Genomic DNA, 19,542 nt, shown 5'->3' on the forward strand with positions numbered 1-19,542 from the left:
GAGTGACAGATGCACGAGCAAGTTACCCCCATGCTTATCAGTTCCCCAGACAATAAATTTGGGGCACTCGTTGGATGCTGCTTGAATCCAAATTCTCCTTTTCCCCTTGCCATTGAAGCAGAGAGCAATGTTGGAGTTGCATCAAAAGTATCAAGCCTTATTAGTTTACAGTAGTGACAACCACACCATGCTTATCAGTTCCCCAGACCATAAACATCAAAGCCCTCATCTGCTGCTGTCTGAATCCAATTCCCCTTTTCTCCTGCCGTTGAAGCAGAGAGCAATGTTGGAGTTACATCAACAGAATCAAGGCTTATGGTTAAGTGTAGTAACCGCCACACCAGCAAGTTACCCCCATGCACTCTTTCTTCATTTCCATCCTCTAGCATTTATGGAACCAGAGAGTTTGTCCCATTCGTCTTTGAATTCTTTCACTGTTTTTGCCTTCACCATCTCCTCTGGCAGGGCATTCCATGCATCCACCACCCTTTCTATGAAGAAATATTTCCTTATGTTGGTTCTGAGTAGTCCTCCCTGGAGTTTCTTTTCATGACTCCTAGATCTACTGATTTATTTCCAATGGAAAAGAGTTGACGTTTGTACATAATTAAAACCTTTTAGGTATCTGAAGGTCTGTATCATATCTCTCCTGTACCTCCTCTCTTCCAGGGTATACATATTCAGATCCTTCAGCTTCTCCTCATAAGCCTTCCAATACTGGCCCCACACAATTTTGGTCACCCTTCTTGGGACCGTCTCCATCTGGTTTTTATCCCTTTTGAGATACAGGCTCCAAACTATACACAGTACTCCAGGTAAGGCCTCACCAAGGACCTGTACAAGGGCATTATTACCTCTTTTTTCTTACTGGTTATTCCTCTTTCTATGTGGCCCAGTATTCTTCTGGTTTTAGCTATCACCTTGTCACATTGCTTCGCTGTCTTCAGATCGCTAGGCGCTATCACCCCAGATCCCTATCTTGCTCCATGCACAACACCCCCTTCACTCCCATCTCATACCGCTCTTTTGGATTACTGTAACCCAGATGCATGATTCTGGCATTGAATCCCAGCTGCCATATCTTTGACCACTGTTCAAGCTTCCTTCAATCATGTCTCATTCTGTCTACTCCTCCCGACGTGTCCACTCTGTTGCAGTTCTAGTATCATCTGCATATAGACAAACTCTACTTTCATCCCGAATGAAAGTGCTCCCTTACAATGGTCCAAATGTAGAGCATCAAACTGAGCATTATAAAAACTCTTTCTCTCTCTCTCTCCCACAATGATCACCAGACTCCTGCATCTAACAGGAAGCTGTAGCAAAGTGCCATGCATAACATATGTGCACTGGCTGGGAAACTATGGAGTTAGGTGTGCCCTTCCCAGCTATTTAAAAGTCATGAAGCTCCTGTTTTTGTGTGTGCAAGCCTTTTAAAATCTAACTTATAGGTTTCAGCTTTGATGACCATTTATCATTTAAAATGAAAATTCACAATGAATTGAGAGCAGGATTTTATAAGTGAAGGCTTCTGTGGAATGTCTAATTTTTTTATCCATGGAAGATTTTGAAACACTTTCTTCTCACATCTTTAGATTATTGCAACTCAGATGGTAGTGGTGGCTTTTCTTGTCTGCATTCCCAACAATGATCTACCATGCTCTGTTGGTGACTCTTCCACACAAGTGTAAATGGGCCCCAAAGGGGCCAAAACATACTGGCTGGCTGAAAACACAGGCCTAGCCTTTACACTTCACCATTGCAAAGAAGAAAAACAGTTTGAGGTAATTCAAATATAATCTGTGGTTGTGCTCGGTCTAAACAAGCACCCACCTTCTTGCTCCTCCCCTATTCCATGTCTATTTTCATGACTAAGTGTCATTAGACAATATCATACATTCCCATCCATAATACAAGGTGAAGAGAACTTTTCCTGTTCTAAGGATAATATTTTCTAACCATTATTTTGTTATTCTATTATATTGTAAAGGAAAAAATATAAGGTTGTTATCTAATTCTTTCATGTAGTGAGAACAATATAGTAACCATAATATGATTTTACTTTTGGCATAAATGCAAAGAAATAATATCTTGCGATAATTTTAATGCTCCATACAATTAGGACAGAAATATTGTGCCCTTGTACCTTGCAATCTACTCTCTCTCCCATCTCAGCTCCAAATGTAAGAGTACCAAGAAAACAATTTGACCATTTCTGATTTTTCAATTTAAATTGTAATTACCTATTTTCAGAGGAGAGATATGGACCAGATTTTATAATCTATGTGCGGGCGTAGACTTGTGCTCGCACCCCGGCGCGCACAAATCTACGCCCGATTTTATAACATGCGCGTGCAGCCGCACGCATGTTATAAAATCCGGGGTCAGTGCACGCAAGGGGGTGCACACTTGTGCACCTTGAGCGCCGAGCCCTAGGGGAGCCCCGATGGCTTTCCCCATTCCCTCCGAGGCCGCTCTAAAAATGAAGCGGCCTCGGAGGGACCTTTCCTTCCGCCTCTCCCACCTTCCCCTCCCTTCCCCTATCTAACCCGCCCCCCCCCCCCCAGCCCTATCTAAATCCCCCCTACCTTTGTTTCTTTATTTACGCCTACCTACGGTGGCCAAGTGCCGGTGCACAAGCCCCTTGCACGACTGCTGTGCCGGAGGCCTCGGTCCCGCCCCCAGCCCGCCCACTTCTCACCCATTTTTTCAAGCCCTGGGACATACGCGCATCCCGGGGCTTGTGCGCGTCGCCGAGCCTATGCAAAATAGGCTCGGCGCGCACAGGGGCACTTTTTCGGGGTTATGCACGTAAGTTACTCGTGTAACCCTTTGAAAATCTGCCCCTATGCATATATCTCTTACTTTAAAGGAGAGTTTTTATAGGTGGTATTGCATCTGAGTTGTTCATTGCAAACTACTGTATCCCATTTTTCTGGTAAGAAAAAGCAAATTAGCTTCTCTTGTATGTGTATTTGAAGTTAACATATATTTTTGTTCTTGCTGTTGGCATAATTTGCACCTATATGGATGTTCAAAGTCCTTTCTTCTCTCTGCCAATTTCTTGGAATGTAAAAGGTCAGCTTCAAATCCTCTGTACATGGATCAAATAAAAATAAAAATTACAAAGAATCTGTTTTGTCAAGAGCACTAACACTAGGCAAGTGGAAAAGAATAAGTAAGATTGAATATAGTTTCCCAACAGAAGATTACAGTGTGTTGACAGAGTAAGTCTTTCCATTTTACTACCTATTTTAAGAAGAAATGATATTTTCTATTATTCATAAAAGATTTCAAAGTACAATTTAAAACCTCAAACATTTATTTTTATGTGAAAGTAGTGCTTTCAATTGGACCTGAATTAAACTAGCCGCCACTTCATGTCTTCCAGAAGCCAAATCATTAGGGAAGAGAGAGGAAAATCATTTCTCTTGCTTCTTCTATTTCAGATGCTCCATGAAGATGAACATAAAAACATGAGAATTGCCATGTTGGGACAGACCAAGATCTATTGAGCCTAGCATCGTGCCTCCGACAGAGGCCAATCCTGGCAAATCCCATAAAGTAGAAAATATATTTTTCTGCTGTCTTCATAATTTTTTTTAAAAAGGTCTTTGCTTGGCCTTGTTAAGCAGCAGCATGTTTTCTATGTGGTTGCATTCAAGACGGGGAACTCTGTAACAAGAAGTGATAAAATGATGGCATTGATTTTCCTTTTAGTATATTATTTCCCAGAAACAGAAGCTGTATATAGAAAATGTCATTAAAAAAAAAAGCTAAGGAGAGAGATTAATAGCCAGAGCCCCTGGTTTCCTGTGGCAGATTTTTCAAGTCTGCAGCAAGGGTTACCAAATGTTGTGGCAGATTTTTCAAAATTCTGTGGCCAATTTGCATATCTTTTCATAAACTTTCATACCTCTGTCTATGCAAAAAAAAGCAAATATTTTATTGAAAACTATTTATGATGTTTGTTTTAAACAATATTTAAACTATATACGAATAAAAAATGCACGCCCAACAGCACATCTAGGTCTTTGTAAATGGTGCATGATTGATCACATATATAGATACAAGAACCTTTGAATATGGAGGATTGCAACTACCAATGCTATATGTGACTCAAAATTTGTGCATTTTATTAGATGAGTCTGTCATTAAAATTCACCTCAAAATCTTCTTTCTTATGATTTGTTTAGATCAGTATTGCAGGCATTGCTTTATGGGTAGTTAGATTACTACAATAGTTTATATATGAGATTGCATAAAAATATTTAAAGATCATGCAGATGATTTAATATTCTGCAGCCTGCATGCTCAGGGACAGATTTAGGCTTTTGCTGCTCCTAGGCACTTTTGGTTCTTTTGCATCCCCACCAGCTATAAAAGTCTGTTACAGGGTAGCAGAAGGCTGTTCTCTGCTGAAAATGAGCTTTGCTGAGCTGGAAGGCAGCAAATCCTAGCCAGTTTGCTGCCTCTAAATGTTTGCCACCCTAGCCACAGGTATAATGGTTGCCTATTGACAAATCCAGGTCTGCACATGTTGTCAGCAGCAGCCCAAATACACCAAATTACACCCGCCCTGCATAGCCTTCATTGGCTACCTATTGGGATTTAGGAGTAAATTTAAAATCTTAGTTGTGGTTCATAAGTTTTTGTATTCTGACTCAACTTGCATTTTAATAAATACCTTGGAGCTTTATTCTACGCAGCAGCAGTTGCATTCTTTAGATACTCAATTGTTGGCAACTCCTTCCGCTAAAGCTTTTAAATTACAGATGACACACGCTCATGCTTTGTCTTATTATGTCCCAGTATGGTGGAATGCACTGCCTTCCGAATTGTGGATGAGGAAGGATATAAAGACTTTCCACAACTCAGTAAAAACATTGCAGTTTGTTCAAACCTATGGTGAGAAATGGTAGTCTTCAAAATGTGTTTTATAGTTTTAATTGTATTATTTTCTATTGTTTGTGTTTTATTGGGAGTGAGGCACTCTGAACACTGAGGAAGTAGCAGGCACTGCCTCCATTGCGTGCAAATATATCTCATATATATTAATTGTGGATGTCCTTAAAATCAAATCTATTAGTGTCACTCCATGATTGGAACTGCCTACCTTGCTCTATAGTATACTATTCTAGACTTATGAAAAAATCAGGAAAGGTATATGCTTAAAGGTGAATTTTAAAAGAGATGTGCATGCATAAAAGCAGATACACATGCAAATAGCTCTTAATCGTGCTATTAACAATGGTATATAAAAGATTTTTAAATAAATAAAATAAATAATGCTATTTTATAAACCTTGCCCATACTCACGCAAGTACCGGTGCGCTAATAACTTTATTCGTAAATAAAGGGGCAGATTTTGGGCAGGTCAGAGGCATTCTGGGGCAGGGCCAACATTTATGTGCATAAATCATAATGTTATAACCTGCAGAAACAGCATGCATAGAGCATATTTACTTCTGCTAATAATCAGGTGTAAGTCGGAATAAAACTCTTTACAGCCAAAAAATGACTGGGTGAGGTGTTTGAGTAAACTGGAGGGAGTGCAGGCTGAAGAACTAGAGGGGTCCTGATGACCGAGGTAGATTGGGCAAACTGGTGGACTAATTGGTAAAACTGATCATTTCCTTCACCCACGAATGTTATAAAATGTGCTCACTTGCACGTGTAAAAGTCAAGTTCCAAGGAAAATATGTGAATAATATTTCGTCATGTTAATTGCTGAAAATTAGGGGTACACATACATGTGCTAGGTGTAGTTTATATAGTGCACTCACACTTGCGCAGACGATATAAAATTCAAGTGCATGTGAGCTTGTTCCCATATGTGCGCATATATGGGTGCGCATGCTCATTTTAACGTTATCATTCCTGTTTTTACCTTTAACATAATGTAAAATAAGGAGATAACTATAGCATCCCTTATTGGAGAGAGTCTTCACAGACACAGTTTGAATGAGGTTAGAAATTGTATGCTTGTATATTATTCCCTGACAGTGCCCAGTGGGAGGTGTCCTGCAGGGAAGGTGATTTCACAGAACTCATATACCCACTTTGGCTCATGTTTTTTTGACTAGTTTTCCATCCTGGGAAGGTGGCTAAGGCTGAAGGTTGTAGACCTCAGGTCTTCCAGGAGGAGGGAGATTTCTTGGAGTCAGACAGATTGAGATAACTGAAAGAGGTGAAAAGGAATTAGTCCTATACTCCTTGCATCTCACAAAAGATTTACTTTGCATGTTTGAAAGTGGAATTTCAGCTTGACGTCAGTGGAAGGACTGCTAGGCTTGGAAGCCTGTTTCTGAGTTGCTGCTTAGAAAGAGTCAGCAGAAGCACATATGCATCTGTTCAGGAGAGCTCCAGTTCAACTATTGGACTACAGAGATCTGCTCACACCAAGAAGCAGGTAGCAAGAAGTGAAAGCACAGGGAAGGTCCCATGCCTACATTCTTGCTAGGAAGTGGTTGGTGAAGAAAAACTCTAGTCTGTATAGACTATAGGGATGTGACTCGGGCTTCGGACGATTGAAAATATCGTCGATATTTTCAAAATCGTCAGAAATCGGGGGCTCCCCCAAAACAATAGGAAAACCCCACAATATTGATCATTGGGGTTCCCTTATCATTTTGGGGGAGGGCAGGAAAAACGGCACACAAAAATAACCCCTAAACCCACCCCGAACCTTTAAAACTAACCCCTTAGCTTCCCCCACCCTCCCGATGCTCCCAAAAACATTTTACAGGTCCCTGGTGGTCCAGTGGGGGTCCCGGGAGTGATCTCCCGCTTCGGGCCATCCTCCCACTCCCGGGCCGTTGGCTGCCACTAACCAAAATGGCACCGATGGCCCTTTGCCCTTACCATGTGACAGGGTATCCGTGCCATTGGCCGGACCCTGTCACATGGTAGGAGCACTGGATGGCTTTAAAATTTTTTTTATCTAAGTAAAATAGTATTTTTCTCCATCACCTTCTAAACAACTTAAGAACATTCTAACTCTCCAATTGTAAGAACTTATCTTTCTGCTAAAAGGCAAGAAAATGTGACCGGTCACCCGACATTGAACAGCATTTTGAGAGTTCATAGTGTCTGCCTTTCTGTATCAGGGGAACTTGCCACCATCTTGAAATGGATACTAACATCTAACACAAAGGGGGTGAAGACTTGTCCTCAGGACCTCCTTCCAATAAAAGTTTTCCCTACCTGTGAAAAATCAATGTGGCTTTTAGTGATCTCCTACCCCTTCATTCCCTCATAAAAATATTTGATCTCAGGACCCTTGATCCCTCATTTCTGACTACCAAAGTTGGCATCAACATAATCATGTACACTCCCCTGGAGTGTAGATGATGCCAGCACTTTGCTCTGTTGTGGTAATATCTGGGGAAGGAGGCAGGGGAGGGAAGAATGGGTAAGTGAAAGGAAGTGGGGAAAGGCAAAAGATTTATTTATTTATTTGACAGGTTTTTTTATACCGACATTAGTGAGCACATCATATCGGTTTACATTAAAACAATAGGTGGAAAATACAAAGAGTGGGGAGGGAACAACAAATGCAATATGTGCAGCAATGGCGCTGCAGTTAAGGTAGGCTATAGAGGAGAGCCTGAGAAGGAAAACTGGAGAGGTAACAGGTTAACATAAAAACTTAGAGGGAACAGGTTAACATAAAAAACTTAGAGGGCATGAGATTAGCGGTTGAGGTGGTGTAGTGAAGAATGTGTGTCTAGTCTGGGTATGCCTGGTGGAAAAGCCAGGTCTTGAGCATTTTCTTGAATTTGAAGGGGCAGGGTTCAAGTGGAGGTTAGTAGGTAGGGTGTTCCGGGTGGGACCGGCTATTGATAGGGCATGGTCCCTTGTTGAGGTGAGATGGGCATTTTTGAGCTGTGGGGTGTGCAGAGTACCTTTGAGGTTTGCTTTGGTTGGGCGGGTGGAATGTGTGAAGCGGAGGGGTTCATTGAGCCAGGAGTTGTTATTGTATATGGATTTGTGAATAATGGTGAGGGTCTTAAATAGGATACGTGATGGGATAGGGAGCCAGTGGAGGTCTTTTAGGAGTGGGGTTATGTGGTCAGATTTACGTGCATTCATGATGGTTCTAGCGGTGGCATTCTGTAGCATTTGTAGAGGTTTGATTGTGGAGTAAGGGAGGCCTAGGTACAAGGAGTTGCAATAGTCTAATTTGGATGAGAGGGTGGCTTGGATGACTGTTTTGAGATCGTGGGTATGGAGTAAGGGTTTGAGTTTTTTTTATAATATTGAGCTTGTAGAATCCTTCTTTTAAAATCGAGTTGATGTGTTTTTTTAGGTTTAGGTGTTGATCAATTAGAACACCCAGGTTTCGTACTGGAGGCTGTGAGGCAAAGGAGTTGGAAGCTGGGTCATCAGTTGGTGAGAGCTTGAGTGTTTGGTGATTGTGGATGAGGAGCAGTTCAGTCTTTGAGGAGTTGAGGGCGAGGTGGAGGTTAGTGAGTAGGAGTTTATGGAAGAGAGACATTTCTCCCAAACTTTTAGCATTGTGGCGATGAATTCTTGTAAAGGTATAATGATTTGTACATCATCTGTGTAGATGTAGAATTTGAGGCCGAGTTCAGAGAGTAACTGGCATAGCGGCAGGAGGTATATGTTAAATAGGGTGGAGGAGAGGGAGGATCCTTGGGGGACTCCTTGGGTGAGGGAGAGGTGTGTTGATTCTGAGTTTCCTAGTTTTACAATTTTCTATTTGCCAGGTAGGATTTGAACCAAAGGAGGGCAGCGCCAGATATGTCAATGTCAGTTAGGCGGGATAGGAGAAGATTGTGGCTTATCGTGTCAAAGGCTGCGGAAATGTTGAGGAAGGCAATGATGTAGCTATGACCTCGGTCAAGGCCAGTGAGGAGGGTGTCAGTGAGGGAGAGTAAGAGGGTTTCGGTACTCAGGTTTTTAAGAAAGTCGAATTGAGAGGGGTGGAAGATGTTGTTGTCTTCGAGGTAGTCCATGAGTTGGGAGTTTACCACCTTTTCCATAATTTTTGAGATGAAGGGAAGGTTTGAGATGGGATGGTAGTTGGCTGGGTCTTTGGGGTCTAGGGGGGTTTTTTGAGCAGGGGTTTGACAACTGCATGCTTTAAGGAGTCGGGGACTGCACCTATGGAGAGGGAGCAGTTAATGATGTCTGCTAGGGGTTTGGCAATGGTGTTGGGAATAGTTAGGAGGGTTTTGGTGGGGATGGTGTCAGAGGGGTGGATGGCAGGTTTAATCTTTCTGAGAATGGACTCGACTTCCCTGGAGGATGTGAGCTTGATAGATTTTAGTGTGGCATTGGGGATGGTAGGGTGGGTGGGGGACATGGGGTGGGGGGATGTGACAGGGAAGCGGAGGAGGATGTTTGTTATTTTATTATGGAAGAAAAGGGTGAGTTCCTCACATTTACTGCTGGCTTTGTTGTCAGCGATGGGAAGAGGGGCAGATTTGATGAGGGTGGCAACATATGAGAACAGGGCTTTGGGATTGAACATGTATTCATGTATCTTGGCGGCATAGTGGTCACGTTTAGTTTTTAGAATGGAGAGTCGGTAAGCATGTAGGGTCAATTTTGGTGATGTTATTCCATAAGCAAAGGGCAGCTTCAGGTGTGGAGCAGTCTAATTTGGTCAGAGATTCAGTTAGTGCGGATGTGAGTTCATCAGTGGGGCAGGGCTTTCTAAAGGAGAAGGAGTTATTGTGGGGAGGGTTACAAGTCATGGGGGTGTTTATGGTGAGGGGAACCTCAATAAGTGAGTGGTCTGACCAGGGAACTGGGGTACTGGTAGCGGGGGAAGGCGAGTGGATGCAGGAGTTGATGAAAATGAGATGTAGGGTGTGCCCTGCTTTGTGTGTGGGAGCGGAGAGAATCTGAGAGAATCCTATGGCTTGAAGTGAGTCAAGGAAGGTTTGGCATGAGGAGGAGAGGGATGAGGAGTCTACATGGATGTTAAAGTCTCCTAGTAGTATAGCAGGTTTTTCAATGTTGATGTTGTCAGCTATAAATTCTATAAGAGGGGAGGGATTGTGTTCTAGGAGCCCAGGGGGGTGTAGACAAGGCAAATTTGGAGTGCAGGGGATTTGAACAGGCCAATTTCGTATTTGGATGGTGAGCCAGTGTTCAGTAGTCTGAAGTTGAGGTTCTTTTTAGCAGCAAGGAGAATGCCTCCATTTCTTTTTTTTAGGTCTGGGAATGGAGAATATATCATAGGAGAGGGTGGGGAGTTGGTTTAGGATTACAGTGTCCGTGTCTTTGAGTCAGGTTTCAGTGATTGCGCAGATTTCTGGCTTGCAGTCTAGGAGTAGGTCAAGGATGTGGGTTTTTTAGAGAGGGATTGGGCGTTGAAAAGGATTAGGGATAATGTGGTGAGTCCTATTAGTTGTGTTAAAGGAAAGATTATGATGGGGAGGAGGGATTTGTGCTGGTCTGGAGGGTTTAAGAGGTGAAGGCGAGGGATTCTGTGTGAAGGGAGATGTACACGGGGGATGGGAAAGGTTGGAGAGTTGATACAGGAGTACGGGGTCATGACTGCTGGGTTGCGAGCAGGAGTTGGAAATCAGAGAAGGGAGGGGTAGAGTGTAGTGAGGAGTCAGGAGAGTCGGGAGGAACGAGTTGCAATAGTTGGCAGTAGCAATAATTAACAGATTATTACAGTACATTGGGAGGTCAAAGCACAGATTACCAACGACTAAGTAGTAGCATAGCATACCAGGACAACACAGGACGGGAGTCGTCTGAGGAGCAAAAGTCCATAAGATCAAAGTTATGTCCAGCGGTTCTGGGGCAGGGGGGCACACTAAGGGGCGCACCAAGGGGCAGGCCCCTTAGGTCGTGCTCCTTCGAGCGCGCGACGTCTGGCGCGCGGTGCCTGGAGTGAGGTGGAATTTAAAGGACTCACTCGGCGCCTCCTCTGACGTCAGGTGGGTGTGGTCTTCGTGGTCCTTGATGTCTTCAGCGTCCTCGGCGTGCAGGTAGGCCTCAGAGGCTGGGGCCTTGCCCCTGCCGGTTGCAGTGGGGTCAGTTGCGGCCTCTGCTGGTGGGTCCACAGGTCATGGGGGCTATCTCCGGTAGCGGTGGGGTCAGTCGCGGCCTCCTCCGGTCTTGGGTAAGTCCGGCTTTGGGTGTGGTGGAGTCGGGCCTCCGAGCAGGGACCCTGATGGGTCTCGGCAGCAGGGTCTGGCCGGCTGTGATCCTTCCCAGCAGAGAGGAAGGCGCCTAGAGTGAGGTGGATTTTAAAGGACTCACTCAGCACCTCCTCTGACATCAGGTGGGGGTGGTCTTCTTTGTCCTTGGTGTCTTCAGCATCCTTGGCATGCGGGTAGGCCTCAGAGGCTGGGGCTTTGCCCCTGCCGGTCGTGGTGGGATCGGTCGCGGCCTCTGCTGGTGGGTCTGCAGGTTGTGGAGGCTATCTCTGGTAGCGGTGGGGTCGGTCGCGGCCTCCTCCGGTCTTGGGTGAGTCCGACTTTGGGTGTGGTGGAGTCGGGCCTCCAAGCAGGGACCCCAATGGGTCTCTGCGGCAGAGTCTGGCCAGCTGCGATCCTTCCTGGCAGAGAGCGAAGAAGGCGGAAGGAAAGAAGGACGAATGATAGAAAGGAAAATGAGCAATAGAAAAGTGAGAGGAAAGAAGGAAGGTAAGAAATTTAGAGTAAAGGGAAGAGGGAAGGAAATAGGGTCAAGAGAAGCAAGAGGTAAAAACTTAGGGGTGAGCATGGAAAACATGTTTCACTGTTTAGGATTTTGTAAGCCTGGGCTTGGTGGAACCAGGCTGCTGGTGCTAACATTTTAAAATAAGTTAGAACAGCTTTTAAACTAGATAATTGGGGAAAGCACATGGTTCAGAATGAGGTATCTTCAAAGAATACTGGCATGATGGGCAAGTTAGATTATCCCACCAGAGGGATTGTGATAAAGACAGACATAGCTCAAGTGCACTTAAATAAAGAACACAGAGAGAGAAATGATGCCAAACTACCAATTTCAAATACTAGGCAAACTGTGGAATCAATTAAAACTATGGGGGTAATTTTCAAAAGGATTTACATGTATAAAACATGTAAATGCACTTTACCTGTGAGTTTTCTACTGTTACACTGTAATTGAAGTATAAGTACTATTACACAGTAATAATATTATGACTGTTTTAATTTAATTTAATAATATTAGTTATTTGAGTTCCATACTGTTACAATGTAAAAATAATAAGACTCCTTGTCCTATTATTCTCCTTGTTTACATGTAAACCGATGTGATATACCCCAATGAATGTCGGTATATAAAAGCAAATAAATAAATAAATAAGTCAGCTTTTAAAAATTGCAACAATATAAGCCATTGAATTGTCCATAGGTTATACATGTGTAAGTGCCCTTTACTTTCATAAATGGCTTTTGAAAATTGCTACAACAGTATGTTACATTACACATTTAACTCCTTTGAAAATTACTTCTTTAACTTTGAATTGTCAGAACGTGAATGTCTAAGTCTAAAAAATACAATTGGAAAGTTAGAATGTATGGCACTGAACAAAGATGCAGATGTAATAGGCATCTCAGTGATCTGGTGGAAGAAGGAAAATCAATGGGACTCTGTAGTACCAGGGTAGAAATTATATCAAAATGATAGGTAAGGTCAAATTAGTGGTGGATGACACAGATTTTAACAGGAGACAAAATGCACTGTGGAATCTCTATGGATAGAAATTCCCTGGGTTATAGCAAGGAGTATAACCATGGGGGTATACTATCAAATGCTTGGCCAGGATGAAGAGACTGAAAGTGAAATGGTAACAGGAATTAGAAAAGCTAACAAATTAGGCAACACAGTAATGGGAGATGTAATTTATCCCAATATTGATTGGGTAAGGGAGATAGAGTTTCTGATAGGGATGTGCATTTGTTTCATCCATTTCATACGTTTCCTATACAAGCATTTAATATGAAACATATGAAACAAATGCACATCTGATTGACATGTAATGGGAAACGTATGAAACAAATTAAATGAATGAAATGAATGCACATCCCTAGTTTCTGATGCTATAAATAGCTGTTTCATGGAGTAGCTGGTCCTGGAACAAACACGAGAGGGGAATACTCTAAGTCTAATTCTTAGGATTTGGTGTAAGAGATAAGGTGATAGGACCACTTGGCAATAGTAATCATAATCTAATCAAACGTACCATAATCACTAAAGGGAGGACAGTAAGGAAAGAAACTGCTGTAGGCAAGGAGATGATGGAAAACAAAGTAAAAGGAGGAGTTGAAATAGTTAAAACTTTTCATAAAGCAAAGAAAGAGAAAGAAAAGAAAATATGTAAGAGAAAAAGCAGCAAAAAGTAAGCAAAACCAGAAAAAGTGAGAGCACTGAATTGAAAAAAAGGGGCAACAATTTTGACATATACAAGATGAAGAAATAATATATTTTAAAGAGACATTTTCAGTAAAATCAGATTTTTTGCACATTCAGCTATATGAAAATATATGCAAACATGAAGCAGAACCTATATTCTGTGTCACAGAATCTACTCATAAGCCACTGCAGAAAACTCGCTTTTCTAAGTGTATCACGGGCTTCATCAATGCTCTCACAAACAACTCAACAGATCTATTGTAGAGATGGGACTCATTTATTTCTAACTACTTTAACTGAAATAAGCTTTACAGCACTCTATTCTTTTTCCAAGACTATCCTAACAGACCTCAGACATGGGTATAGACTATCATTACTTCTTTCTCTTGATTTGGATACCTTTCATGTGAATACAATTCTATATGGATAAGAACAGAGTAAGATAGTTGATGACAGCAGATGCTAAGCACTTTTGAACTAGTCATGCAAGACTTCAGTTTGGCAGTGTTGCTTATTTGATAAATGTGTTTTTATCATACTACTTTTCTGCTTGGTTTGTGTCATTCTGTACATACCAGTTTACAAAAATATATATTTGTTTTATTTACATAGAAACATAGAAACAATGGCAGAAAAAGACCAATCAGCCCATGTAGTCTGCCCAGCAAGCTTCCATATTTAGTTTCCCATACTTATCTGTTTCATCAACCACCAGATTCAGGGCCCTTGTTGGTAACTGTTTGATTCAAATTTCCTGCCATCCCGTCATTGATGCAGAGAGTAATGTTGGAGTTGCATCAAAGGGTGAGTATAAGGCTTAATGGTTAAAGGTAGTAACTGCCGCATCAAGCAAGTTACCCTGATGCTTGTTTACCCAGACTGCACAGATCAATGCCTTGTTGTCTGAATGTAAATCCTGTTTTCCACATCTCCCCCTGCCATTGAAGCAAAAAGCAACGCTGTATATGCATTCAAAGTGATGTATTAAGCTTAATTGGTTTAGGGTAGTAACCACCGTAATAAGCAAGCTAGCCCCACACTTAATTGTTTACCCAGATTGTGAAGTTCAGTCCTTGTTGGTTGTTATCTGAATGCAAATCCTCTTTTCCACATTACCCCTTGCCGTTGAAGCAGAGAGCAATGTTGGAGTTGCATTAACCATGCGAAGGCTTATTGTGTAAGGGTAGTAATCACCAGATACTAGCCTCCACTCCAGTAATCCACCCCCATGGCTCTTCTCTTCATTCCCATCCTCTAGCCTTTATGGATCCACAGTGTTTATCCCATGCCCCTTTGAAATCCTTTAGAGTTTTTGTCTTCAATACTTCCTCTGGAAGGGCATTCCAGGCATCCACCACCCCATTCCGTGAAGAAATACTTCCTGACATTGGTTCTGAGTCTTCCTCCCTGGAGCTTCAAATCGTGGTCCCTAGTTCTACTGATTTTTTTCCAACATAAAAGGGTTTGTTGTTGACCATGAATCATTAAAAACCTTTCAAGTATCTGAAAGTCTGTATCGTATCAACCCTGCTCCTCCTCTCCTCCAGGGTGTACATATTTAGGTTCTTTAACCTCTTCTCATAAGTCATTTTATTTAGACCATCCACCTTTTTGGTCACCCTTCTCTGGACCACCTCCATCCTGTCTCTGTCCCTTTGGAGATATGGTCTCCAGAATTGAACCCAGTACTCCAGATGAGGTCTCATCAAGGCCCTGTACAAGGGGATCATCACTTCCTTTCTCTTACTAGATATTTCTCTCTGTATGTAGCCCAGCATTCTTCTGGCTTTAGCTATCGATTTATCACATTGTTTCGCTGACTTCAGATCATTAGACCCTATCACCTCAAGGTCTCTCTCCTGCTCCGCGCACATCAGCCCTTCACCCCTCATCAAATACAGTTCTTTCAGATTTCCACACCCCATATGCATGACTCTACATTTCTTGGTTTTAAAATTCCTCTTGCACAATTCAATTTTGTGGTAAACTGAATGCTATTCTCAGCCCTTTCTGTAGGACCAAGATTACAGGCCTTATTGGTTAGGTGTTCCCAACTCTTAGAATCACTAATTCTAAATCAGAAAAGATGCCTGAATGGGATTCCATTATTAAACAACCCCACAAATCCTCTAAGGATTTCCACTTCATTTTAAGATAGGGGCATGTTTATTTTGGAATGTGTTTCCCCCAAGACTAATCTCAAAGAAGTCAAAATCTTGTGTAGGCTGTATTCGTTTTATAAGATGCACTGTAATGCTTATATCAGTGGCCTCGGGTTGAGGTTTCTGAGGTTGCTAGAACATATTTTTCAGAGGAGGAAAGTACCTTCCTTTAGGATGCATCTGGAAGACTTTTACATCAGGGACCCTTTCTGTGCAAGTGGCTATCTGCATTGGCATGGTTGCATGGGAAGTGGAGTGGAGGCTAGTATTGGCAGTAGCTTTCTTAGCTGATGCCCTGTATGACCTTTAGGTTTTCTTCTAGTTCTGTGGCTTCTGCTGTAGCTACTAAGACTTCTTTGGCTTCAACATTGAGCTGCAGATTCATGGTCTAAGGCCCACCTTTGCAGGCTTCCTTAAGGGGGAAGCTTCTGTTTGGGGTGATAAGGGGCTCCTAAGCCCTAGTGGTTTCCTGAGGTTATGGGTTGGTCCTTTTATGATTCCACTGGAGTCTAGATCCCGTTTTGGGATTCCATATACTATATGCCTCTTGGCAATCATTGTTTTCAGTACAGAGCCAGAAGTAAGAACCAGGCCCTTTGTGGGAATGAAAAAATTCAGTTTCAGCCAGCATGTCTGTGGTCGGTTATGTTTTCCCAATGAGGCGCTGCAGGTTCACTCCTTGGTACTTCTGTTGGGTGGCCACCTACAGTGGTTTTTACCAGGAGTGGACCTATATAACAATTCCAATGGTTACTGGTTGTTGTTCATCTCAGTTACACTTTGGAGCTGACCACTTTTTTTTTTCTCTAACATCTTCTTGATATGTGTGTCTTGCCTGCCAAGGAGTTCACAGTATGGACTCCTCTGCATGGACTGCAGCTACTAAGGACAGCATCTCCGGTCCCACACAAAGCTTGAGGTTATGGTCTCTATTCATGATCTGAAGGTTGTGAACTGCTGACTGCAGGCAAAAAGGTCACTTCTCTCTCAAGATTGAGTATCATCTTCTTTGCACATGTCAGTGTGGAACAGCTCTCTTTTATGTATGATCCTTTGAGTCTTGCTGAGAGATATGAGTCTGGTATCTCCCTTGTGGAGACAAATCATGACAGATTCGAGTCAGTTGGATTTGGGAGCATGTTGCCTCATTCAAGTGACCCAAGGCCTTGGTCTCAAGCAAAGGGCACATGATCCATCAGCAGTCTTGGAACTATGACAATGAGATTAGCCCTTTGCTAATTTTCTCTTAGTCAGGGAAAGGGTAGTCAGAGTGCTCTCAAACAATGAACAGTAGTGGCATTTGTAAATTGACACGCAGGCACCAGATGCTTTGGGATGTCAGAGGAGACAAATTGCTCTTTTCTTGGGGTAGAAATCCCTTGTGTGTTGGGAAGAGTATAGTGATAGGGGTTTACTACCATCCACCTGGCCAAAATGGTGAATGCTAAGAGACATTAGGGAAGCTTACCAAACTGGTAGTGCAGTAATGGGAGATTTCAATTACCCCAATAAGTGAAACATCAGGGCATGCTAGACAGATAAAGTTCCTGGATGGAATAAAAGACAGTTTTATGGAGCAATTGGTTCAGGAACTGACGAGAGAGAGAGAGCAATTTTAGATCTAATTCTCAGTGGAGCACAGGATTTGGTGAGAAAGGTCATGGTGGTGGGGCCGCTTGGAAATAATGATCATAATATGATCAAATTTGAATGAATGACTGGAAGGGGAGACCGTATGTAAGTTCGTGGCTCTAGTGCTAAACTTTTAACAGGGAAATTTGATAAAATGAGAAAAAACACCTGAAAGGTGCAGCTACAAAGGTAAACAGTGTGCAACCGGCATGGATATTGTTAAAAAATACCATCCTAGAAGCATAGACCAGATGTATTCCACGCATTAAGAAAGGTGGAAGGAAGGCGAAAAGATTAGACATGGTTAAAAGATGAGGTGAAAGAGGCTATTTTAGCCAATAGATTTTCATTCAAAAATTGGAAGAAGGATCCAACAGAAGAAAATAGGATAAAGTATAAGCATTAGCAAGTTAAATGTAAAACATTGATAAGACAGGCTAAGAGAGAATTTGAAAAGAAGTTGGCTATAGAGGCAAAATCTCACAATAAAAACTTTAAAAAATATATCCAAAGCAGAAAGCCTGCAAGAGAGTCAGTTGGACCGTTGGATGATCAAGGGGTTAAAGAAGCACTTAGAGAAGATAAAGGCCATCACGAAAAGATTAAATGATTTCTTTGCTTCATTGTTTACTGAAGAGGATGTTGGAGAGATACCGGTTCCAGAAAAGATTTTTATGAGTGATGATTCAGATCAATGAAACCAAATCAAGGTGAACCTGAAAGATGTGTTAGGCCTGATTGACAAACTGAAGAGTAGTAAGTCACCAGGTTCGAAAGAACTAAAAAAATAAAATTTCAGACCTATTAGTACAAATTTGTAACCTATCATTAAAATCATCCGATGTACCTGAAGATTGGAAGGTGGCCAATGTAACCCCGATATTTACAAAGGGATCCAGGAAACTATAGACCGTTGAGCCTGGAAAAATATTTGAAACTGTTATAAAGAATAAAATCACAAAACATTTAGATAGACATGGTTTGATGGGACACAGCCAACATGGATTTACCCTCACAAATCTCAGACATTTTTTTGAAGGGGTGAATAAGCGTGGACAAATGTGAACTAGTAGATGTAATGTATTTGGATTTTCAGAAGGTGTTCAACAAAATCCCACATGAGAGGCTTCCAAGAAAACTAAAAGGTCATGGGATAGGAGGTAATATCCTTTTGGGGATTGCAAGTTGGTTAAAAGACAGACAACAGAGTAGGATTAAATGGTCAGATTTTACAGTGGAAAAAGGTAAACAGTGGAGTGCCCCAGGGATCTGTACTTGGACCGGTGCTTTTTAATATATTTATAAATGATCTGGAAAGGGGTATGATGAGTGAGGTGATAAAATTTGTGGATAACACAAAATTATACAGATTAGTTTAAATCTCAAGTAGATTGTGATAAATTGAAGAAGGACCTTGTGAGACTTGGATTGCCCACGGACACAGGAGACTGGGCTTGATGGACCCTTGGTCTGACCCAGTATGGCATTTCTTATGTTCTTAGGAAATAATGCATTCTTTCAAAATGGTATTTCTATCCCCTATTTTACCTCATTTTTTCTGTATATTCCTTCCCCAGACAATATGTCTGGCTGAATTACATGCGTCTGTAGGGCTGGAGGTAAGTCTCTTATGAGGCTTATCCTAGTTACTATCCCTTTGCCTGGTGCTGGGTCACCAGGATTGAGCATTATCACCTGTGATGGCAAACTCCAGTCCCTTTTCCATTGAACAATCTCCTGGCTGCATATCAGTGTCCTGAGTCAAAGGGCCAGCACACATATATTTGTTCCCCCTCAGAATAGTGATGGGCTCTAGTTTAAGAGAAAACAAAATATACAAACAATTATCCAGTGATTTCAAATGTTTGTGATCCAAAAGTGATCTGGGGTGGGTAGACCACAGAAAATTCAATCAATAAATCATGAATGTGCATTGAATTGTTTTCACTTCTATTTGCATAAAAATACCATGGAAGCTACACCTTCTTGTTGTTCATGTATGTGTGTGAGGGTGTAGAGTAGCGAGGAGGACATTTTGAATCTCAAAGCAGTTCTAAGTATGATCTTTTTGACCATCTTAGAGCAACTCACAGGAAATAAAGGATGAAGGTTTAACTGTGCAGTCCTCTATGAGCCAGGAGAGAAAACATGAAAAGCTACAGAGAGGTAGGAAAAGAAGTAAATGTTATTGTTAAGCGGTGTTTGGGTGGATTCTTGGGTACTGTGGCAGATGATCACGCCCACGGGGAGGAGCCCCGTGAGGCACCACAGTACTGGGCTAAACACAGGATGAACAAACACAGAGTTAGCTCTTTTATTATACAGTTTGAAGTATACCACCAGAGGTGGCAGTAGTGAGGTAGTCTGGATGTAGCAGTCTCAGGACCCTCGGCAG

This window comes from Rhinatrema bivittatum, chromosome 10 (assembly GCF_901001135.1).
Source record: "Rhinatrema bivittatum chromosome 10, aRhiBiv1.1, whole genome shotgun sequence".
In the NCBI taxonomy this organism is placed as follows: domain Eukaryota; kingdom Metazoa; phylum Chordata; class Amphibia; order Gymnophiona; family Rhinatrematidae; genus Rhinatrema; species Rhinatrema bivittatum.